This window comes from Tympanuchus pallidicinctus, unplaced genomic scaffold, assembly GCF_026119805.1.
Source record: "Tympanuchus pallidicinctus isolate F22 unplaced genomic scaffold, pur_lepc_1.0 scaffold1, whole genome shotgun sequence".
Lineage (NCBI taxonomy): Eukaryota > Metazoa > Chordata > Aves > Galliformes > Phasianidae > Tympanuchus > Tympanuchus pallidicinctus.
This window is the reverse complement of record NW_026294618.1, coordinates 98,873,161-98,898,534: the sequence shown is the minus strand read 5'-3', so window position 1 is coordinate 98,898,534 and position 25,374 is coordinate 98,873,161. Positions and strand designations below refer to the sequence as shown.

The following is a 25,374-nucleotide window of genomic DNA, read 5'->3' as shown; positions in this document are numbered from 1 at the left end:
AGAAAGCTCCTTCCCAGATGGCCACACTTCCAATGCAGATGCTATTATTCCAGTACTGTGGCTGTGCACACTGCTGACTGGTTTAATCAAGGAAGTAGTTGTGCTCCATCTGAATCACCAGCTCAGCTAGGAAACTGAGACTATATGCTTATATTAGACCAAAAGTCAATAGGCAAGACAAGATATTATTTTCCAAGAGGGTGATTTAGAAAACAAAACAAAACCAAAAACAACAACAAAAAAAACAAAAACAACCCTACAAATTGGTCTTTGCCTTTATCAGCGAAGGTCACCCAGGAGCAAGGGAGAAGCAGAGCAGCACATCTCCCAGCTGATGCCTGCCTCCTGCTGACTCCCACCCCGAGCTGGTGCCTTGGCACAGTGCTGGCAAGGCTGTGGGCCCTCCGGCAGAGCAGGTGGCTGTGGGCGGCACGCTCCACCGTCCTCCCACACCAAACAGATTTGCTGGCACTGGGGGCGGAGAAAGCGAGCTCCACCTGAACAAAATGAACCCCTTTGCTTTTGGGATGATGGCTGGAGGGATGGAGTGAGTGCCTTATGGAATTTTGATTTCAATTTTGCAGCATATGGAAATTTGTCTGCAAGAAGAGTGAGAAATATTTAGAAACAGTTGGAAAGGCTGTCATTGAAATTTATCCTGGTTATGTCTAAACATGGAAAAGGACAACAGAAACCAACGTTAACTTAAGAAAAATGTAAAGAGAACTGACTATGCAACAAGCAGAAGGCTTATTTCTTTTTAAGTATAAACAATCTGGTGAGAAGGAAGAAAGACAGAGCTATAAAAATAAGTGAAAGCAAGGAAAAAATAATGAGGGTAAAAAGAATGCATCAGTTTGCAGAGATTTTTTTTCTCCTGTTCAGCAGTCTGCAAATATAACTTTCTTAAGGGAAAAAACAGACAAAATATTTCTGTTCTAAAATGTCATAATGGAGAATAGCATAAAAGGAAGGTGTGCTGGGGGATGAGGATAACCTTTAGCTTTGGACAAGCTTTCTAAAACACTTTCCTAGAGCGGCTGATCTATCTAGCTGCCTTGTGCAGTCAGTGCAGAGAGACGCTATCCTCCACAGGGCAATTCAAAATCCAGGAATGCAGGTGGATGCATAATGATAAAAACTATAAATCATAAAACATAGGTCATTTTCTTGCTTTGGCTTATGACATTTGGTGGTTTGGAAAGTGTGAGAACAGCACCCTTTTTTTGATGGCTCTTCCTTGTTTTCTGTTCATTAAGAGCACCACTGAGCATTAAAACACTGCCTTCTCATGAACACTTTGCGTTGTTTTCCTCTTCTCAGCTCTGTATGTTTGCCCTCCCTCCAGTGCTGTGGGCAGTGGCAGGCAGTTGGAGCTGGTTTTGTCCATGGATGTCTTTCTTCACCTCTGTCTTCTGCTGGCAGAGAGGACCTAGCCACAGGGAGCAACCTTTTACCCAGGACGGCATCTTGTTTACACCTGCAACTGGAGTGTCCTTTGTGCAGCAAGGCAAAATTTTGTTGTTCGCATGTTAACTTGTAAAAAGGTCATATTGCAGAGAGAGTGGAAACAGTGTAGAGGCAACCTAACAAAATATTTGAAATTCCAAGATTGGCAATGACTATAATCAAGGGTAAAGACAGAAATGGAGAACGTAATTGCTTCTAATTTGAACATAGCTTCTCATAGATGCCAAATAGGCAAGAATATCTAGACTTCTTTTGAAATGAGTTTATCTTTGAATAACTGACTTAGCAGATTGACAGAGCAAGTAATATAACATGCTTGGATGTGTAGCATATGACAGAAACACCAAGTCAGGAAAAGCTGTTATTACTGTTATTACTGTACAAAGTTGCTGAATCTAACACAGTATAAAACCAGTGCAAAGCCTGAGTTGCTCTTCCACCATGGTAATCTGGAGAGGCAGAGCTACACAAATTTTTCCTTGAAAATCAAGTACTTCAAGAAACTGTATATACATATATTTTGGAAAAATCATAGGATTCTTTCACTTCCCTTTCTTTCCACATATCTGAAAAAAAACCAATTTCTCCTCCTTTGCTTCACTTACCAGAAAAAAAGTGCAGTTTAGCCTTGGAAAACAACTCATTGCATTTACTCACTTTAAAGTTATTACTTAAACTTCCATTGCGCCATTGCTCAGGAAATACTACTTGAAAAAAACATTGTGTTAATGCTCAGATTCCTAAATATATATATATAAGTAACCCATTAACCAAATCACACCTTTGAATTTCAGCAGATGACTTCTTTTCAACTCCAAATGCCCAAATTTGCTGGTTACTCATAATCATTCTGACAGAAGACAGGAACCATGTCACATGTTGTATTTTGCCACCTACTGCAATACAAACTTCCAGTAAATGTTCACAAGCAGTGTGCAAACCACAGTCTATTTTTGGTAGAAGCTTCCTCAATAAAACTTCAACGTTGCTTAGAAATTTCTGCAAAAATAAGTGGAAGAATTTGAATCAATAACCCATTGACTCACTGCAAATATTGGGCAGCTTTTATGGATCTCTGAAAAAGCACAAATAGGAAAAGCAGAAATATTGGCTGAATAATACATGCTTTATAGTATATTACCTCAACTTCTCAAATCTTCCTGACTCCCAATAAAACAAGTAAATCCAGTATTGAAGAAACGTGGCATTGCCTGGATTTCATTGCACGTGAGCTGAAGCGCCATCCTGAGTCAGGCACCCTGTGACACACAAGCAAAATATACCCAACAAGGGTCCCAGCAGGAAGGCTGATAACATAACAAACACATTCAGACTGCAGAGTATGGACCATAAGCAAAATTATGCCAGGCTAGAGCTGGAAGAGGAAGAAGCAAAGAGATATGCAGTTGAGTTAAAATATGAGAGCAGCCCCTCATGGCTGACACAATTGCATGTGATGATCACTACTGTCATTTTTTAATTTGCTCACATGCTGGATATTTGAACAATCTTATGCTATTTTCCTTCCAACCTTCCCATATTCTCTAGCTGCTTTCCTCTTGTACCTTCTTTCTTGCAAGGTCACTTGTGAGGTGTATTCCCATGTGCTTGAATAGAGCCACAGTGCTTACTGCACACTAAAGGAATCTCTTTCCTCTAAGTCTCAACCAGTGGACACCAAATAGAGAAGGGCAACAGTTTTACTTTGCAAGTGAGCATTTCCTGTGAGGTGCTTTTTCCCCCTATTTCCATAGGTTAAATATACTTGTTGTTTGCATGAAACCCATCAGCTAAAATATCCAATACGCTCAATAGGACCATACACTTGGAACACATTAGAACCACTTTAATGTGTCTTTCCACACAGTGACATGTTAATAGGGCAAAAAGCTATTAGGACCAGGCTGTCAGACATATACAATAGTTGAATAGCTGGGTCAGCATGAACATGCATTGTATTATGATTCATAAGAGAATATAATTAATGTATGGCAATGCAAGTAGACAAAAATGAAACATTTAACCATAATTTCCAGCCTTTCTTCCAACGTTTTTTTTTACCCCTCCAACTACTAAGCACTTAGGCAGTTGCCAACATTGTGTTCCCATTTATACAATATCTATTTGAGCACACATGCAAGGTCTGAGTACTGACTAGTATGCACTTTCAGGGAGATAAAGATTTTGGTACTTATTTATTTTATTCAGAAATAAAAGGGGAAGAAAAAGTTAAAAAAAATCTGTACTTACCCAGTGAATGAAATCTTTCACACACTGAGATTTTCTGCTGATAATTTGGCCTCTGCTCCAGTGAGATTAACATCTAGGAAAGAAGAATGACACTGTGCATGTGGAAAAGTGAGGAATAAGGACCACTGCTAGAAGCCTAGCAATAGTATGCACAGGTTTATTTTCTTTCAGTGGTATATACATACTGACTATACTAATCACACACACATATCCTACTAGGTGTGACTATTTTCTTCTTGACTCTGCTATCAACTCGATACTTAACACATCTTCTATACATTGTCACTTACACACCTTCTAAATTACAAGATGCTGCAGGACATATCGTGCTTGCTGACTTGCTTTTGGTAAAGGAAATTCTTACAGTCAGCTGGCCAACGTGACATTACATTTGATCATAGGGCAGGGAATGAGGGAGTGGTCCTTGTGATAAACAAAGTCTCAATATGTTCTCAACCCAGTTCAGTGGAAAGAGAAGGGGCAAAAAACCCACAAAGAAACATTTAAAAAAAAAAACAAAACAACCCAGCACAACAAGACCCAACAAAGAAAGTCCCTTAGGAAATCTACATCCCTATCACAATGTAATGGAAAGAAAAATAAATATTTTCTAAGGGCCCGAGGCTAACAAAGGCTGAGACTCCAAATCTCATAGAGGCCAGTAGAAGCTGGAGGCCTTTAGCAACCAACATAAGCAGTCCCATCACTACAAACACTATTCAAACATGCTTCAGCATTTAGTTTCTAAATCCAGAGGAGATCAGAGGAGTTAGCAGCAAAGTAGTATTTGGGGAAGGTGGTAACAACAGTTATTAACTGCTGAACTCAAATCAGATACTGTTGTCAGAACTCCTTCAATGCACCCTTTCCACAAGCATCTTGTTGAAGATGGAAAAATATTCAGGTTGTCACAACATGCTCCACAAGAGCTACAGGAGCAAACCAGACAATAACGGGATTCAGGAAGTACTCAACTTCAGGGATGTACTATTGAGGTCAACATTCAGATCTCTATTCAGCATTCTGTGCTCAGGCTCTGGCTCTGCTGAATTATGAGGCTTTATCTTCTGCTGTGAAAGGTGAGCAACATCTCTGAAGTCAACAGAGACATCATCAGCAAATGCTAAGATCTTCACCCGAAGAAAAAGTCAGAGTTACAAATTCACACTACGATCCACGCATCAAAATGTTTTATATATTTCAAAGCTGACTGAGGCCCTTTTTTAAAATTTTTTTATTTTTAAATATGGTTAAAACATCTCTGCTGACACACAAAATTGACAATACGTGCTATAAAAATGGCAGAGTTCAACAAATTAAGTTATGTGGACATTTAAATTGAGGATTACTAAGAAAAAAAGAACAATCTAGAGAAAAAGGAAGTTAATATCCACTTCAGCACTATGAACAGGAAAGACAGCACAATATGAGCTCCCCAAACTGTACTATTTTGGATGCTGTGGTCTCAGATGGAGATTGAAATGTGGACAAAAATTCGTTATTGTTACCTATAGCCATAATAATACAAAGGTGTTAATTATACCATGAAAACCTTTCCCATCAATTATTCTATGAATATTTTTATATACAGTTCAGCAGTATAAAAACAGACATTATCTTTTAAGTGCAAAGCAGATGATAAAAGTGAAGGAGCTGGACCAACAGCACTGGAACTAACTATGACAGGTAGTTAAGAAACAAAAGATATTGTATTACTTCAGGGGCAAAAAGAGTACAAGACCCCTAACCATCACAGAAAAATTGCAACTGGCAAACAGATGAGCTTGTGTGAAGAGGCATCTCCCATTGACTGAGCCATTTCAGGTTTGGGTAGATGATGAGACGATGGCAAAAACACCTATGGGGGAAGGTCGACCACCCCTATGGGGAAGGGCGAAAAAAATCCAGGATGCTCCTATTCCAAGCACTACTAATACTTCTAGAATTTAAAGCTCTTCTTGCTTATTCACTTTCTGTACTTTTAATTGACACCCTAAAATGAGTTGTGACAAAGCTGAAGAGTCCCCCTGGCATCCCAGCCCCACCTGTGCTTGGTGTGGCAGTGCTAATTCAGTTCTATTTTACAACAGACTGCAGAATTGTCCTCCCAGCACTGCTTCTCCTCACAGATGTGAAGGAATATTCAAGTTAAGCAGAGACATCTGCCTGCATTTTCCCCCAGCCATGTTCCCACTAAATACAGTTTACTTCTCTGAGCCTCATCAGCTACTGCTCTAAATACATTCCTTCAAAAGAAAAATAAAATCTCTACCTGCTTTTAATAAAATACCTATTAGTAAAAGCAGGATTAATAATCAGTACTCGTAGACCATTGAACAAACTTCTTTCTGCCTCAGTTTATTCAACCATAAAATGGCTGTTATATTTACTACAGTATCTCAAAGAACAGTTAAGAAGCTTAATGTTATTAATTCAATAGTACCAATTCTGACTTGCTATGGGGAATACATAATCATTCCAAGCCAATATATATTCCTAAGATTTATAGTTTATCATTTTTGGTCATTAGAATAACATCATTTGCTAGGTTAATAACCCAGTCCTACAGAGCAGAATGGAGTACTTGTGTTTTAGTTAAGATCATCTTTTTTTGCGTGCTAGTTTTTCCTACCTAATCTGTACTGTTTATTTTTCCAATCAGACAGTAACATTACTAAATGCTTGCTTCTACTACATTTGTATGATTTTATTTAGAAATTCATTGTTCTATAAAATTTCCTTGGAACAAAAATAATCTTTATTTATTAGTGCTTTTTTGTTTGCTCTTAAGTAGTCAGGTCTTCTCGAGCCAATACATCATAGAAATCTTTTCAAAAGAATAATTTAAATAAAAAAAAAAGCAAGGAGAAAGTTCCAGAAATCACTGAGCTCTATTAGAACAGAAAATCACTGAAATACTAATCCAAGAAATGCCATTTTCTGAAAGAACAGCTTCAGGTAAGTCATTTTAGAAACGGTAACTAACTCCCAAGTTTGACTCCATAGGGATTATTTACTATTACACTAACAAGGGAGAATCCGCCGTCTCTCTGAAGAAAAGAGGTCTGGATTTTGCTGTATTTTAAATCCTCTGTAAGAATTAGTCTGATCTGTTCAAGGGATGCTTTTCAGCCATTTCCAGGACTAATTGGACTAAAGTATGGTGTGACCTAATTTTTAGCACATGCCACAGTTTTGAGGTTCCTAAATGTTTGAGCCCTGAGAGTTTTGTTGTTCTCTGTCAGTTACAACTTCACTGTATCCAGCTGCCAGCAGAGGGAGAAAACGTGATATGAAGCCTAGAAATGTAATACAAAGCACCATCTCTCATCTGCACTACTAAAATAAATATGATGCGGCTTCAACCACTGCTTTTCTAGGACAGGGTACACTCAATGTCAGTTCCCCAGCCCACATGTAATCCTATTAATTCCCCCTCCTCCCTGGAGCTTCCTCCTTCCCTTCCCCCTTCCCTTTTGTTCCATGCAGGATGAATCTTTATGAGATGTATAAATAGTGGAAGAATTATGCAAAGGGATTTATTATGGAACTGGAAATCGTTTCATTGACATTAATGGGAAAGTCTGTCTTTTGGAGAGCTCCACATTTCTAGATGCCATTTCCTCTTCTCAAGGTCCCCTAATGCAATGAACCAGGGCAGGATGTGAATTGCCTTACCTCTGTTACGCTTGAGAGACATATGTATGAGATGGGCTGCTTGAGGGCTACATTTTAAAAAAGTTATTTAATAAAAGCAGTGAGTCTTCCACATTCACTTGCTTTTGTTTTACTGAACAATTTGCTGATCTTATTGGCACATATGCAGTTACTTCGGTGAGATTATTACGTTCCTCCTCAAAGCTCAGGATGCCTGGCCTCTCCACATATATGCCAGCACACACGAAGCCATGTAAAAGTATTTAAATAATGTGTTTCTCATTCCTTCCTTCGGGGTAAACCAGCCAGCTGTAGCAGAGAAGCCAGGTAGGTAGCTCTTGCTGCCTCACATCTTCCAGCACCAAGAGCTCAGCTGGGTCAAGTGGTTGGTGCCCTCCATCTTCACACCACAGGGCAGGATACAACTGAGATGGACAAGTTAAATACTCTCTCTCTTCAAGATTCTTATCTCCATCAACTGCCTCAAGCTTGACGCTATGCACAGCTTGCTGTAACTAAGGGGCTGGGGAGGCATTGGCACTACTGAAGCGTAAGGCTGTCAGACATAAATCACTTGTTTATTGTGCTCATCCGCCTTAAACTCTCTGCCCCTTCAGGTCACTCTGCTTCTTTCCAGGTGTAGCGTGTTACACATGGGTGGTCATGGACCTAATAGCAAGTGATGGCACTGCTAATTCATCCAACACTTCTAGCTATCTACAGGTGCTCATGAGTCATCAGGAGTTTTGAGAATTTTTGCTCCATGGCTAAATTAAACCAAGCTGGGGGCGGTAGTGAGGAATGACAACCAAGAAACACTGCATCAAAACTCCCAAATCATTAAGACGCTAACCAGAAATGGGAAAACCCCAAATGAGGTATTCTCTCCACAAGGAATCAGAGATTCACATCTGAAATTTTTTGTACAACAGAATTGCAGTACCGACCCTCTGAAATAAGGGTTGGGACAAAATTCTCCATTCTCATTTCTGTCTCCCTAGATGAGCAGAAACTTCATATATTTCAATGAGAGAAGTTTCAGAAAGACGTAGAAGGTCTCTAATAGGGCTGAAAAGGAAGAACAAGGAACAGCAAGCAGTTCATAGTAGCAGCACAGGGCAGAAAAGATCACCAATGTAGTGTAGAAAAGTCCAAGGCTTAATACTTGAATCACATGAGGGATATCATTACAATTAAAACTTGCTACCTACAAAGGCAGCAGGTATCACATCCAGAGGGGGACTGGCTGCAACATCAGCACAGGGCTCTTACAGAGGCATAGCAACAGCAACAGCCTGAGTGTTCAGTCAGAACAAAAAAAAAAAAAAAAAAAAAAAAAAAAAAAAATGGCCATAACAGATTCAGGACAGTCCGACAGGCTTGCTGACAAGGCCATAGAGGAGAAAAACCAGCTGGCCCACATGCTGTTAAATGTGACAAGTGGACATGAGCAGAGTCCTGAGGTTTCTGTCCTCTCCAGCCTGGCAGTGCTGGACACAATGAGGCACGGGGTTGTTCTGCACCTCTGTTCATCAAGTTGTGATACAGCTACCATCGTTGGTGAACTGAGGGACAAAGCATAGTGTGCTGCCTTGACCAAGATCTGTTTCAGGGCTGGTCTGCCTGCTTTAGAGCACCTACAGAGCCATGTGCCTGCCCCACGCAGAGCTAAGGGTAAAGGCTGTGTGTGCTACCAGGACGCTGCATGCAACCTTCCAAGGCAGGACCTAACAGTCAAACACCTTCAGCCACGTGGCATATGGTAATACACCTGAGATGGACCTTAGGAGTGTACTTAGGCCAACACTTGGACTAGTACCAGGCTGAGCTTTGCATCAAATCACTGTGCCACTGAGCTTTCACAACTCTGCACAGGAGCATAAAGTGATATACAAACAAAGGACCAATAAAAGTTCAATCAGCACACACACATTGCCACTTCAGAGAACAGCACTGGAAGCAAAAACACCACCTGTCTTTGTAGGAACAATGCAGGAGCTCCTGTTTCAAAACTACATTAATCCAGCAATCGCAACTCAGTGCTCAGCAACAGGCACTAAACTTCAAGGACCAGGCGATACTGACAGAAGAAGGGTGCAGATGGCTGTGCCATTTTTACCTGCATGTAAATTCTGCCAATTTAAACTCAACTTTCTGCAGGGATTTCTCTAGAATCCTCCCATGTCAAGGGGACTTACCTTCACAAGATACATTGATTACTAAAAACAAAAACAAACAAAAAACAAAACAAAACAAAAAACACTTTGCAAGCACAATCAGGAAGAGAAGTGATGTGCACACAACTGCTGTACTTCAAACACCTGCCATACAGGCATGTCTGTGGAATACTGATTGTTCCCTACAAGGTTGTTCACTCAAGTTCAGCAGCTCAACACCACTACATAAGCTAGCATCTAACCAGAAGGACTGTGCTGTGTCATTGTCTGGGGTGGCACATAACCACTTTGGTAGCCTTAAATGCAACCTCTGCAGGACTGACCTGGATTTATCATTGCATGCAGCCATGGTCATACTGGTAATTCATTGGTCACAGCACCAGTGAAGCCAACACCACTTTATGCTGTCAAGAAATGAGTGCTAAAGAAATTTTACTGCCACAATGACAAAGAAATTTTCGGTTATGTTTGTTCACTGGCAGGTACTAAGTGTCATCCAGTGTCCCACATCACAGTGCCCAAATGAAAGCCAGCAGGTATCTCCCTGGGTTTGCTCAACCCAGAGCAGAGGAGCTGTGGGGAGCTCTCATGGCAGCTGCAGCTCCTCACAGGGAGCAGAGGGCAGCACTGAGCTTTGCTCTGTGACAGCAACAGGGCCCGAGGGAATGGCATGGAGCTGTGCCAGGGGAGGGTCTGGGTTAAGGAAAGGCTGTGCCCCAGAGGACGGTGGGCATGGAACAGGTTGCCTAGGGCAGTGGGCTGGAGATCAAAGGGGGGGTTGGACACCACTCTCAGATTTAGGGTTTGGGTGGTGCCTGGAGCTGGACTCAATGATCCTTGTGAGTCCCTTCCAAATCAGCATATTCTATGATTCTATGACTTGTAGCACAGGGCTGCAGGGAATTTACATCTTAGGAAATCAGGACCCTGGAATTCAGAGAGGTCACTGCAGCACAAAGGAAAAAAAAAAAACAAACAAAACTTCAGGTGCAGGCTAGCTAGAAATGCCTCACACAGTATTGTGGATGTATTTAATTCAACAAAGCAAGAACTACATACACAGATTATTTATTGTTTCTTTTTTTTTTTTTTTTTTGGTTGTATGCAGCTCATTTTCCCTCAAAAGAGACCCTCTCATTTGTAACTTGCCAGGGGCAAGTAAAGCATAGCAAATACAAAGAAAGCAAAGGCCTAGCGGGATAGTTCATTTCAGACTTAGACAGCTAGTGACATTTGCTGCTTGCCTTAACTTCCACAAATGGGGTCGGCATAGGGAAATTGTTTCCCAAGTAGCAAGTCAGTCATATGGCATATTTAGAAAGTACTGATTCACTTCCAGAGAAACATGCAGACCATAAATAAAAGTGATAGATGTGGTAAGTGGCACTTCTCTGTTTTGGTTTTTGTTTTAGTTTTTTAACCATCAACATTGTACAGAGAAACCTACAGCCACTGGTGGGGTACTTATTGTCTCCCATGCCCAGCCCTCGGAAGAAAGTACATAACTAAAAGATCAATCTCTGGGAAACAATACTTAAAAAGAGAAAAAAAGTTATTCCATATTTTCAAACATCCTTCTACAGTTAATTCTTCCTGTTGTTTGTAAGCAGCTACAAATACTTTAAAAAAATAAAATAAAATCAATGAACGTATAGCTGAAGTCTGCAATCTTGATTCTGTTCCCATTCAAGCAGCACAAGCCTAGAGTTAGTTAACTGAAGTTGATGTTGAAACAAGTAAACTATAGCAAGTGAAATATGACCGAGACTGATCTACAGAAACATAGAAGAAAAAAAATCCAGCTTCAACTTGCTGGCTCCATCAAGCCAAAGTAAGAACAGTATTGGCAGAAACAGATATAGAAGACATATTTTATACTCTAAGTATAAAAACACTTTCACTTTTTTCTTTTTTTGAAGGAAACATGACAGTAGGTGAACTTTTCTTCTTAAGGGAACACAATTATGATGCGAGAGCACTGACTGTTTTGAGAAATCAGCATTTTCAACATTGCATTAGATGTCATGCTGCAGACCAAATTCTCAACTAATTAAGCGGGTGCAACATCTTCAGTTTTGGTGCAACTTCGTTCATCCATAGAACTCTTCAGTTCAACATCCATAGAACTCTTCAGTACAAACACTTTTACCGGAAGCATTAGTTTAGGCCAACGTGGTTTAACTGCACAAGCATAGCAAACTTTGGAAGGGACCACACTACCACTTGTTAATGCTAAGAATGGGAAAGATAATCACATTATGCAGTCTGATCTGCTGGCCAGCACTGTTCATTCACTGAGCTAAAAAACTCTTGATTAATTTGTTCCTGAGCATTCACAAGTACCATCCAAGTAGCTAAGAATGATGAAACAGAGACTGGACTGAGAGCAACACCCATTCACAACCACTCAGGCTTGAGCTCTGGTCTCCTTACAGATCTGATTACATCTCTCTCCTTGTGGTTAAAGGAGAGGTGAAATAAATAAAAAGCGTTAAGAAATTTTAAGACCTGCAGGCAACTTGCTGAAGCACAAGATTCAGTAACTAAAGTCATTAACTGAATGGGCTAACTGCCCAAATTCAAAACTGAAGTGTTGTGAATACAATGAGATTGAAGTAAAAAATAAAATAAAAAACCAAATCCTTTATTGCTCTGTATCTTTCATCCACAGAGAGAGCATAGACTGAAATACTCTGTGTAATGAATCTGAAAGGTTCCTAGAGCCCCCTCATCCCATAAACTACCTCAGCATTTAATTATTCTGCTCCTAAGGGCCTTTGCTTTTGTTCCTTCTGCATCCCGTGGTTGAAAAGCTCTCTCTTATAAAGAAATTGAATTATTCAACTTCACCTTCCAGCTACTGAACTGTGATACACCTTGTAATAGTTGCTGTCATATCACTTCCCATGTTACAGGGCTGATTTGCAGTCCCCTTTGAATATTTTCATTGAAGAGACTTGTGCATGCAAATAGTTCAAAAGTCTGTAATAAACCATCTGCTTCAGCCAATGGTTCAGTTGCAGTTTTTTTGCCTCATATTATACAAATTTCTTAAAAGGGTAAAAAAAAAAAAAAAGTTCAGTCTTTCTACATACTACACTACTATGCATGGAACATTTCTTCCTATTCTTGTTGTATCCTTCTATTTATTCCTCCCCACATACTGTTCCAATTTCTCTTAAAAATTATTCACTGTATTACCAGTCCTCTTTTCAGATAATTTGCAAATCACAACACTATGCCACTGCCCAGCATGTCAATAGAAACCCAGAATAGCAACAGGCTCAAGTTTCTAAGGAAGACTACTGCCGGCCATGTCTCTTCCTCAGGTCTCCATTTGCTGTGTTATCTATGGACAAGGTAAATTTTAATTCAATTAGCATGTTTAATAAATCTCAGAAGGAAAGCTTGCTTGTTTGTTTTTTAATTATAATACAGTTTTTGTACTAAATCAATGTAATTTCAAAGATGGTATGTCAACCGGAATTCTGAGATCTACCAAAACTGTCAAACCATCCTTCAGAAAAAAAACCAGCTTCCCACCACTTCTTATCTCCATTATGTAATGAAAGTCTAGAATATAATTCCTGCGTATTTCTCAGTTTTAGCTCAGAACAGTCCACTGTGCTGGCTAAAATTTTTAAGGAAAAATGAAGGGATAAAAAGGAGCAATCTGTCATTTGACTGTGCAGATCACTATGACCATTCTCAGAGCTGTGCTTGAGGTCAATGTTTTCCCATAGGATGAAAAAATCTCATCCTCCATTGCATGGACTGGACTTACACTCAGTTATGCTCTAGTATGGAACATCTGGTTACTACTGCTACTCCTAGCTACATATTTTTATAGTTTTACCACTTGCATCTATCAATTGGTGACTGCCCTTTGATACTTCACCAATCTCACTGGTTTCCCACAAGGAATCAGAACTCGAGTTGCATGTTTTCAGCACTGGAGTTGCTTAGAGATACTCATATCCAATGCAAACAGCCACTTTCAGATCATGTAAACCAGCTTCTTCAAAACGGGTAAATAATGACTGTTTGCTTCACTCTTCACCAAAACAGTATCATTGATAGCTAGAAAAATACAATGACATGGTCTAAAAATTCTCTCCTCCACGTGAAGACTGCCAGTTCTCTCTGATGGTAGCTTTGGCTGTAGAAAGCTCTCAGCAAAGCAAGAGCATTAAAAATAAATGCAAGATGTTTCTCTTACGTTATAACATACTGAACCTTCAGAATAAATTATTTATAACAAAGGTTGGATGTGCCATAATAGCATCTACCCAGCAGCTAAGAAACATACAGGAAATGGGAAAGCAAACTGCAGAGACTAACAGAAAGATGCCTGACAGCTACAGCTGCAAGTCTGATAGGAAAAATAACATATGCTTAACTAATATTATTCAAAGAGGGGGGCAAAGAGATTGTCAATTCATCCTGTTCTCCCCACTTTGTAATCTATTTACAGCAAGAATACAAGGATTAGAGAACTTAGCAGAATCCCAAATCTGGTATATTTGTTCATGTTATGCATCTATATTTCTATGCAAATAAAAAAAAAAAAATCAATTGCCAACCTTCACTTAAAAAAAAAAAAAAAAGACATGAGATTTCCCATACAATAATAATAAACAAATTTTCAATTAGTATCTCAGTTCTTATATTGCTTTTATCATTATATTAACTGGCATCTTCTAGTAGCACCTATATAAATAAGAGCATGTGACTGTTAATCGCAGGGTTGTGAGTTTCAGTCCTATACTGGCACCTCAAGACTGTTGTAATTTAACCCATCAAGCAGCTAAACACCACACAGCCTTCCTCTTCCCAGTGGGATGGGAGAGAGAACAAGAAAGAAAGTAGAACTTGAGGACTGAGATATAACGGTTTACTAAGATAGAAAACGAAGAGAGAAATAACAATAATGATATAAATAATGAAATAAATGTTATCTATGTGTGTGTATATATGTATTATTAGCATTATTTCTCTGTATGTGTATACACAAACACAAAGTGATGCACAAAGCATCTGCTCTTCACCTACCAACCCACCAACCAATGCCCAGCCAGTCTCTAAGCAGCAGACCTTCCTCCAGCCAACTCCCCTCAGTTTTATAGGTTGTTTGGTGGTTTTTGTTTGTTTGTTTGTTTTTTTCTCCCTCCATATGATGTCATATGGTATGGAATATCCCTTTCACCAGTTTAGCTCAGCTGTCCTGGTTCTGTCCCCTCCCAAAAACTTGTGCCCCCTAGCCCCCTTGTTGGCAGGACAGTACCAAAAGCTGAGAAGGCTGGAACATCCTTGGCTCCGCACAGCACTGCTCACTAACACACTTTTCACAACTAGAAATCAGTGTGTTATCAAAATCTGTTTTTCTCTTAAAGCCAAAGGACAGACTCATACCAGACACTATGAAGGAAAACAACTCTGTCCCAGCTGAAACTAAGACACAAATACAAGATTAGCTTTGGTAGGTTACTTTCTGACAGTATACAATCACAGAATGGCTTGGGTTGGAAGCCTCCTTAAAGACTACTCAGCCCCAACCCCTGCTGTGAGCAGGGCTGCCCCCCACCAGCTCAGGCTGCACAGGGCCCATTCAACCTGGCCTTGGGCATCTCCAGGGATGGGGCACCACAGCTGTGGGCAGCAGTGCCAGGGCCTCACCAACCTCTGAGTGAAGGATTTCCTCCTAACATCTAACTGAAATCTCCTTTCCTTCAGTTTAAAGCCATTCCCCCTTGTTCTATCACTATCTGCCCATGTGAAAACTCCATCTTCCTCCTGTTTATAAGCTCCTCTTAAGTACTGGAAGACCTCAATGAGGTGTCCCTTAGACTTCTCCAAGCTGAAAATGTGATAATAAAATCAGCTCTTTCAGTGAGGCTCTTGATAGGGAAATAGAGCAAAAAATACATTTTTTACTTTGCAAAGAACCTCACTTTATCTCTACCTCCTTGTTATCGAGGTATTGGAGCAAAAACCCATGATGCTGATCTGTGGATGCAAGTCCTCACACACTATGGAATGGAAAAAGGACATAGTGGCCAGTGAAGTAAAAATACTGGAAAGAACTTTATCCAAATCCCTTTAATATAACCATCCCTAATCTCTTTTATATCACTGAAAATCAGCTATCTTCATATTCAATGCTTTGAATCAGAATTCAAAAACATGATGCAAAATAGCCAGTGTTCACTATGTTTTCTATAATTACTTCCAGGTTCTAAATGCTTCGCTCCACCACCAAAGAGCTGTTAGGTGAAAAAAATACAAATATTCACACTCTGACAAGCAAAAAACTTTCAGTCTGAAAACTTTCCCATAAGAAGACAGTCAGAATGCTTATCAGATCCTGAAATCCGCTAAATTCTTTGCTTCAGAAGATCATGCTGAGGTTGTGAAGGGCATGCACTGGTCTGTGCTGATGCCTCAGTCCACGCTGCATCTACAAATTTCATGTTCCCTACGATGGCTAGAAGTATTGCTCCACATCTGTATCTTACATGGGCGCAATGAGCAGAGCCAGGTACACCCTTACACCTGAGTTTCAGTCATAAACCATTCTACAGAAGGGAATTGTCCAAGCACCATCTTCAGGGCCATCTGTACACTATTCATCAAGCTTGGTGAAAGCCCCTGAACTCAGTAACACCCTGTTTATTGTCCAGGACTGTCACCTAAATATAACAGAGCACAAACTAATCATTTTTACTGCTATCACAAAGCTCAGCATGCGAGCTGAGGATGAAGCTGAGAAGCATGCTAACTTGCAGTAAGGAACCTGAAGTGCTACTTCAAAGTTTTTCAGAACGGGCAACAAAGAGTCTGCTCTGCACTGTGGGTTGCTTTGTAGCTTTCAGTGGCAAAAGTGACTGCTTTACATTTTTCATGGATCACTTTGGAAACGTGCATACACCCCATGGCTGGCACCCTATTTCCAGTATTACTGAGGACAACACTGTTCTTTCTCACTGTAAACAGGTAGAGCTCTATGGGATGGGTGAAACTAAACATACAGCAACCATTAATCGTTTTGGCTGAAACCAGAAGCACATTAAACAAAGCAAGAAGCATAGAAACAGATTTATAAAAATTGTTTTACAGTCAAACAGACTATTCAAATCTACATTACACTTCTCATCAAATACATTTGCATACTGAAGTCAAAGGGGAAAAAAAAAATCTCCAGTTTGTCACTGGGAAGAAAATCCCATCCTGGTAGTTTTAGATACAATTCTCTTATTAAATCCATTGTGAATTCTGAGTAATTCCACTGACGTCAGAGCTATAATAGTATAAAGAGCGTGAAAAATATGAGGACAACTGTATCCAGCATCACAACCAGAATCACACAGTGAGTAACACAAGTTGAGGCAGAACTTCAGTGTAACCTTGCAATGCTGACATGCTTAAGTTATTTTATACCCACTATGGATGTTGGTCTGTTGTTAACAATATTTTCTCACATTTACAATTAACATACCTGCTAGGAACTACATAACTTTTTTTTTTTTGAAGTTCCATTAAAATCACAGGGGCTATTGAGTAAATTAAGGGCTTGGGCAGCGATTAATCATTTCAATATAATTAAAAGTTAATTGCGTGCCTAAAGAAACGTTGTCAGACATTTATTCATACAGTGGGAAAATAGGATTGGACAGCTTAAGTTAGAGCAAAACTTTTGTCCTTCCACTAAAGGAGAGAATTAAGTTAAACAATGATTTTTAGCCAACACCACATTTTCTGCTGCAGCATTAAACACAAAGATTAAACTGAACAGCTGCAGCAAAGAAACTGGAGCAACGGCATTAATAAAAACACAAGGGCCAGCCATGTTGTGCACCACAGGGAAATTCAGTTTTGCACAGTTGGTGTTTTAAGGCACATGTGACAATTAGTACAGCAAAATATCTTTCTCCTTGCTGAAGCATTATACTGCAAATTGAATCATTAATCTCATTTACAAAACATGCACAATATCCAGTACACCTTGATTGGCTGAGGCAATTTCTTCTCATTAGTGGGTAAATAGCTCAATCACGTTCACTTTAAATGCAGGTCACTTTATCTAAATACAAATACTTCAACCTCAAGACCCTGTAAGAACTGTTCCTGTATTTATACGAGCAATTTAAAGTTCCAACATCCTGGGGGTGCTCTGAGCTAACATCTGCTCAGACCCCATTGCTGTCATGGTAGAAGGCTTATTGCAGCTATCATTGAGAAGATAAATGCTCAAAGTCCAAGGGAATTAACTTAACTTGAAGTTAAGTCCATTGAGAGCTTGATTTTCTAAGGAAAGACAAGTTCACTGAGGCTCCTAAATTCACATTTTTTTGGCAAGTTCCCTGTGGTATTGAAACCATGCTTTCCTGCCACACGTGCAGAAGGGCAAAGGTCAGTCCCTCACTATAGAGGACTGCTGCCAATAAAACCAGGCCCCAAAGGAACAGTCTTGCTTTCTGACAGCAAATGCAACTCAATCACTTGTTGCCTTGACAGGCTTTAGCCTCTGGCTTCACTAGGTAATCCAGCCTGCTTCTACATTCACTGCTTCTCTCTCCTTTATTAAGGAATCCTTATTTTTGTTGAGTAAATGTTAGGTGAATAGAGAGGGATTGAAGCCATGACTTGCTCTGGTACACAAAAAGGAACTTACAAAGTTTCTAGCAAAATCACCCTTTCCCTGGGGAAGCTTTGAACACAAGCTCTGCATGAACAAAAGCAATACAAGGAATCACCTGCACTCCTCATATCCCTTTTCCTTCAACTACTTTAAAGCCTTCCTCCCCTACATACGTAACCAGATGGATGATCAAAACTGTACTTGTTTTCATTACATTGCCTAATTTAACAAAATAGCACTGACACCACCAGACGCTGAGAAGAGACCACCAGATCAGCAGTGCAATAACCTGCATCCCACAAAGACAGCCTATGCAGGGAGATGGGAATGCTACACCTACCTGCCACCTGCTCTCCCACCAACACCCAGCACAGGCTGTTTTGAGTGCTTTTAACTTAAAGCACATCCTCCTACCACCTATTTGCAATTTCAATCCCCACTGCGTGGCTTCCCTATCAAAAGAACAAATATAGGGTCAGGTGTAATGTAGCACGGTGCAAACCTCCTTCACCTGGAGCATGCAGCAAACTCCAACACATAATGGTTCTGAGGTTTGAGTCACATCTTATTCTATTTCTATCAGCTTTATTTAAGCCAAGTAATAAACTGCTAAGTAGAAAAAGAATCAAACCTTAGCCTTCTTGTATTTATCATAGGCAACTCTTCTTCTGTTTTTAAAAGTACTTCTGAGGCTGGCCACCAAACATTACTCAATAGAGTCAACAGATCATTATGCTACAAAGTACCTGATTTGAAGAGTCTTAAAAACCTCCTACAAGGAAAATGCATGAGAAGACTCTTTAAAATACTAGAAGAAACCATGACATGCAGCAGCAACTCTCCTGGTTTTAGCTGGGAGAGAGTTAACTTACTTTCCAAGTAGCTGGCATGGTGCTGTGTTTTTGATTTAAGACGAGAACAATTCTGATAACACAAGGATGCTTTAATTGTTGCTGAGCAGTACTTGCGCTATTACTTACGGTAATAGTGCTTACACTGGGACTTCCCAGCTTCTCCTATAGCCCTGCCAGCAAGGATCTGGGGATGCACAAGGAGCTGGGAAGAAACACTACCAGGACAGGCTGGGCATGGGTCAGCAGGTGGTGAGAAGCTGCAATATGCATCACTTGTTTTGTATATTCTTTTATCATCATTATTATTACTATTTTCCTTTCATTTTCTGCTCTGCAAAGCTGTCTATCTCAACCCATGACTTGCCATTTTTCCACAGCAAATGGCTGTGTGGCTTTCTTGCCGGGTTAAACCACAACAACACCTCAGCAAAGAATAAATAAAACTACCTATTTACCTACCTAAAAAGGAAGATGTTAGTCCAGATTGATGTAAGCCTCCTATCTTCTGCCTTGGGACCTGGCATGGCTTACCTCTCTGTTTAAAGGCCCACAGTCTCAAGAAGTATATTTAAGGAGAGAGGCAGCAATATGGCTAGAAGTGTTTCTGGTAAATTGGGAAACTGCTGTTTGGACAGTGTAAGAGGGTGTGTTATGAGCATCTGCTGTCCGCGGGTCTGCCGGGAAAAAACCTTCTGCTCTGCTGTACTGAACTTCTGTCTTTATACATATAGAGCTGTATAAAAATTGATGTCTAGACTTGTGCTGTCTGGTTCTAGATTGATTTATTTTTTTTTATATTTACAAATGAAAACAAAAGTTCAGGGCTTTTTTCCATATAAAATCCTTGGTCTCTGATCTGAAGCACAGACTTAACAGTAGCAGCTCTGGCTGAGGGATCCTGCTTCTCACACAGCTACCACTTTGGCTGAGCTGTGAGATTTCAGGGCTAGACGTGGTCAGATGCAAAGTGCTTCCAAAGTTACAGTATAATGGGGTCATCTGGCTCTGTGAAACCTCCAAGCATTTCTTCATTTAGCTAGTCATAGTAAACAAATAGCACGTATACTTTCTGAGAGTTTAAAAACCATTAGCATTTTAACACTCTTGTTATGAATTTTTATCCATCACTGCACTTCTTTGATCCAACCGAAATTAGAAGTTCTGTCACATCTCAAGTATAAGCTTTTCTTGCTACATCAATCCTAGAAGGAAGCAAAAAAGGTGATGGATCTCTGGGAAAAGGATCACATGTCACCTAGCTTCTCAGACCAGTAAGTCCCAGAAGCTCTGAATTCTGAATTGTTTAAAGCTCTGAATTCAGAAATTTTAAAATACTCCTATGATACTATGAACAACTGTGCCATCTAAGAGCAGGATTACATTTCTTTAGATTATTCTTATGCTTTTCTTGTGTGTGACTGAAAGTGCTTTCTCATCTGCTTCTTTCACTCTGCAACGGTTAACTCTCTTGGGCCAATCCTCCCCCAGCCTTACAAGAAGATGCAAGGAACAATGTAAATCTACTGCTGAATGTACCTGCAGGAGTTAAAGCATGACACTGACTGAATACCATGAATATTTATAATTGTAATCCACTGTGGCATGTGTTTTCTGTTTGTGCTTTCATCACATTTCTAGGTGATATACATTTTTTTGTTGTTGCTGAGAGTAAATACAGGAACTCTGAACTATGAACAATTAGAGCTTTTGCTGCTGTTTGTGAAATATTAGCTGACCTACTTCACTGCAGTTTTAATTAGGTATTACTCCCATGCTGGTCTCGCCCCTGTGGGCATTACACAGTTGGCACAGATATAAGCATTTCTAAGGCAGAGCAACTCACCAGGAAAGATGTGTAGAAAGAAATCCTTCAAAACAAAGGAGCACTGCAGGCACTGCAGTGATACCAGGTCCTCATGAGCCTCCCTGTTCCCAAATCAGGATGCAGCAGTGCCAAAAGGGAAGTCCAACCCATAAACCTACCTGGGATCAGTCCTGAATCCCACAAATACAGCCTCTGTACCAAAAATACTGAAAGCCTGGCACTGCGTCCAGGGATTTGTCACCTGCAAACTCAGGTGTAGCAACATATCGATGACCTGCAAGACTCCTGCAAGTCACTGTAACAGCCATCAAAGCTGTTGTTTAATATCCCAAAATAGGTTTTGCTGCTTCATGCTTCAGTAACTGAAATAATTCCAAATGAATCATTTTTAGTTTAAAAGAAGTCTTCTGAGGAACAGTGAGGCACAGATCTTCAATTATCTACTTATATCCATCAGCAGAACTATGGTATTTTGTTGTTTCATTATGGTAGTTCAGCTGTATGCTGCTGCATACAAATATATGCTGCAAAAATATATTCCCTGGGAATTTTTACAGATTTCCTTCTCCTGTTTTTCCTCCTTTTGCCAAGATGAATAACTCTGTATGCAAAATTTCAGTGCTCTTTGTCCAAAAATAAGCAGCAATATATTGAGCAAGAATATGATTCCATGTCACATTAAGCAGATAAAGTTGTACACACATCAAAGTAATTTCAGAAGCAATTAAGGATGAAATAGAAATTGGGGGAGCCTGTTCTCTCATTGAAGTGTGCCATGAGAGAAAAAACCCTTAACAACTACACTCCTTTAATTATACATAACGTCAGTGTATAGCATACAAAGAAATTGATACCTATAGCTGCATCAGTAGGCATTCAGAAACAAAAAGAAAAGTTAAAAGCTTCCTCAGCAGTGAGGTTTTGAATTTCATACAACAGATATGTTTTTATTATTTTTTTCCCCTCAAAGAGATAGGTTTTGGGGTTGTTTACCTCATAGCTGTGCCTCAGGCCACGATCCTCATCAATTTTCATTGACCAATGGTAGGAAACATTTTCCCTCTGTTTATGAATTTTAGAAGTGATTGAAATCCCTTAAATCTGTTTTTCCTATCACAAATGAACGTCAAAGTGGCCACAGCCAAATCCAATTAAACTGATGGCACAGTATGACCTTTCATCTTTAAAATCAAATCATTTTTCATTAAAGCAATTCAGAAACCTTGAAATGAAAGGTGAGTGGCTGGAACTCTAATGCTTCCAAATTCAGGTGCAGATGAAATGAAGCACCTGCATGTCCAGTTAGGAGGCCTCACACCCAGCATATTTCTCCATTTGTTGCAAAAGAGGATATGTTGTGATTTGGTAGCATTTCCCTTCTACCTTTTATACAATATACAAGGCAAGAGAAAATGGCGTTCTGGGGAAATAATGTAGTCTGTTAATTAACCATTATAGATTATCCTTTATAAAATGTTGACTGAGTAGCTGGATGACTATGCACAGTTGTGGGCAATATGTAGGAGCTTATTCAGCCACCCCTTCACATGGTTTTGCAAACACCTCATATTCATAAAGGGAAAACTTTCCCTCACATCATCATCTACAAACAGAGTGTGCAAAGCCTCACGTATGTACAGCCCTCTGTACAGCCACCACACATCTCCTGCCATTCAAAGAATCTTTCTTTCTCACCTCAAGTGAGGTTAGACAACCTCCATATTTGATTGTTTGGACAAAATTGGAGCTCAACTACCAACAGAAGATCTGTCACACTTCTTGCACAATGGCATGGTCCCAATAGGAATAGAACAAGTGAAAGAAAGAGGGACTGCAATGCCACACAACACACATTTACACCAGCACTCAAGAAGCTCACTCACATTGGAGTTTACCTGCCACAGGAAGTTCTCATAACCTGACTTCTGCAGCCATCTGAGGACATGTCCAGCTTGCTGTTGGTACTCTCTGGGTAAGGTAGGAACAGGCAGACCACATATAACACAGCCCATGCTGCCAGCAAGTTACGTATTCCTGTTGTTCGGGTACAGTTTCATCTATAAGAAAATGAAAAAATGGCAGATGAACCACAAGTATGGGAAAGAGGGACAGAGCACTTCTAGCTACTATAAAGCTGAACAGCTGTAATAAAGAGTTACCCAAGTTCAGAACACACCTGTAATAATTTATTTCACTCATTAGGCTTTATGAGTTAGCATGCTAGTGGCTGCTCTGCTTGTGATATGACACTTAATGAAGCAGTCTTTCTTCCCATCATCTACAAACATCCCGTTAAACCACAACAGGCTTCATTAAAGTGACATAAAATGAGTAAGTTTTCAAGGCTTTGCAGGAGAATTTAGTCACAAAACTTCACAATGACATTTATAGGACTTGCGTGACAGGAATCTCACATGAAATACAGCAGTGTGATGCCCTGTTTACCTACAAGCAGTCTTCAGCTTTCCTTTGCTTCCCTGGAAAGGGTTGTTGGCAGCACCATTTTGTCATGATCCAGGAACCCTAATGGATCATACCTAGAAGTTGAAATAAGGCTTTTCCAAAATCAGTGCATACTCCCCACATCTCTCCCAGATGTCACTGAAGTTTTCTGGGCCCAGCCCAAAGACACAGAGATGGGATAGAAGTGTTTCCAACACCGTTAGTAGAATAGGATGCTCTACCTAGTCTGTGGATCCACTTTAGAGGTCTCAAAGATGTTGCCAGCTGCACCATTTCTTTTTCCCACTCTCTTCTAACTTTTGCAGGGCTGAGGGGCTGACCACTGGAACCAAACAGACAAGACTAATGGAAAATGCAGGAATGGAGTGAGCAAAGCAAGGTGTTTGTTTTGTATTTGAACAGGCCATAACTTGAACAAAGGGCCCCAAATTTGTCATTTGTCTGTATGCAGAAAGCTTTATGGTGAACCTCAGTTCTATCTGAAGGATGTGAAATTTTTGGTCATAATTTTACTTATTTCAGTGAAGGGATACATATTCAGTAAAGCTTTTTACTCCATTATATTAGTTTTCACTTCTTTTTGAAGTACTAATTGAAGACACCAAGAGGTGAAATAAAAATTGAGGACAATGATTTCAATGGACATTTTGCCTTGACAAATCACAAGGCTGGGATTAAGCCTAACCAATATAGTGTTTGAACAGTTGAAGCAGATAGTACAAAATTGAAGTTGGCACAGCTTGGTTTTGTTTGGCACGTGCCTTACGAACATGCAGATAGCCTAAAAAAACAATATGTTATGCAGCAGTCAAGCCACAGCACTCTGTAGAAAGGGTGGAGCTCTGTGACCCCTATCAACTTGACATCTTAAACATGATAACAACAGTGCATATCTAATCTATCCATAACCCACCTTGCCACTGCAGTCAGTCTTAAGCTGATGAAATGGAAATGTTTAGATGTAATAAATCTGAGTCATAATATAGGAGCAGAGAAAAGACATTTGAAACGCTGTATACTTTCTGTTCCTTTGTTGTTGTTGTTTTTTGTTGTTTGTTTGTTTGTTTTTTGTTTTTTGTTTTTTTGTCTAAGATTTAAAAATCACCATATACAAATTCAATTATAGCTTGCTTTTCCTGAACTATAAGTAAGAGATTTCTCCTGGAGAAACAGAGAAGAAAGAAAGTGGAGGAGAAATGTCACACACTAAAGACACCAGAAAACATACTGTAAATGCTGAGTTAGGTTATTAATTTATGTGCAGGGCAATAACAGATCCCTCTATGGTTACTCTCATTTTAGTAGCCTGGAAAAATCACAATGTGTTCTGTGTTGTGGGTTATTTTTTTTTTTTTTTTGTCTGAACATGTAACAAAGAGCTCTCATGCATGCTTACCCCTTCCCAGACATAAGCATATTAATCTTCACATTTCATTTTTATTGGCATTTATTACACTATTGTTGCATGTGCTGGCAGTCAGACTCAGCCAAACGTGTAAAGAAAGACGCTTGTGCAACACTTTGGACAGGCTTAAAAGAAATATTAGTGAAAATCCATTTAGATTTAGATTTAGCAGCGAGCTACTATGAGCATAATATGCTTGTGAAGATAGCTAAGTGTTGGGCAACCTCTAAATCTAAGCAGGAATACTTTCAGATGGTCATAAAAAATATGCTTGTAATGAGAAAAAGGCAAATATGTTTAGCTTTTGTGGAAATACGTTTAGTGAATCATGCAAGTGGGCAGTTAATTCCACTTCTATGGTTGTAGTGTCTGGATTTATAAATTTCTAGGCAACATTCAGAGAAAGAAATCTTGTACAAATTATCTCATTTCTGTTGTATTCTATATTGATGCTTACATTAATTTTCAAGCTACAAACAAATAACTAAAGATGACAGTAACAGAATTTGCTGCTGTACAAGGAGGATAGCATATGCAGCTGCATATATTCATACAGTAGGACTATGCATGTGAGGAGATAGTGTGAAGAGAAAGGCTCATGTGAATTAATGTTTCAGGAGAAAGCCCTTGGGGCA

The 25,374-nt window shown here is 39.7% G+C and overlaps 1 long non-coding RNA gene across 1 annotated transcript in view; it reads right to left on the bottom strand.

Annotated features, from left to right (window-relative positions):
- The window catches only part of LOC128088165 (uncharacterized), a 34,421-nt gene that overhangs the window by 1,803 nt on the left and 7,244 nt on the right, over positions 1 to 25,374 (bottom strand). Inside the window, exons 4-7 of the long non-coding RNA XR_008210174.1 lie at positions 22,767 to 22,928; positions 3,721 to 3,793; positions 2,612 to 2,729; positions 2,252 to 2,469 (exon numbers count right to left, since the gene is read on the bottom strand). This is a non-coding gene — a long non-coding RNA (uncharacterized LOC128088165). The remainder of the gene's footprint in view (positions 1 to 2,251; positions 2,470 to 2,611; positions 2,730 to 3,720; positions 3,794 to 22,766; positions 22,929 to 25,374) is intronic.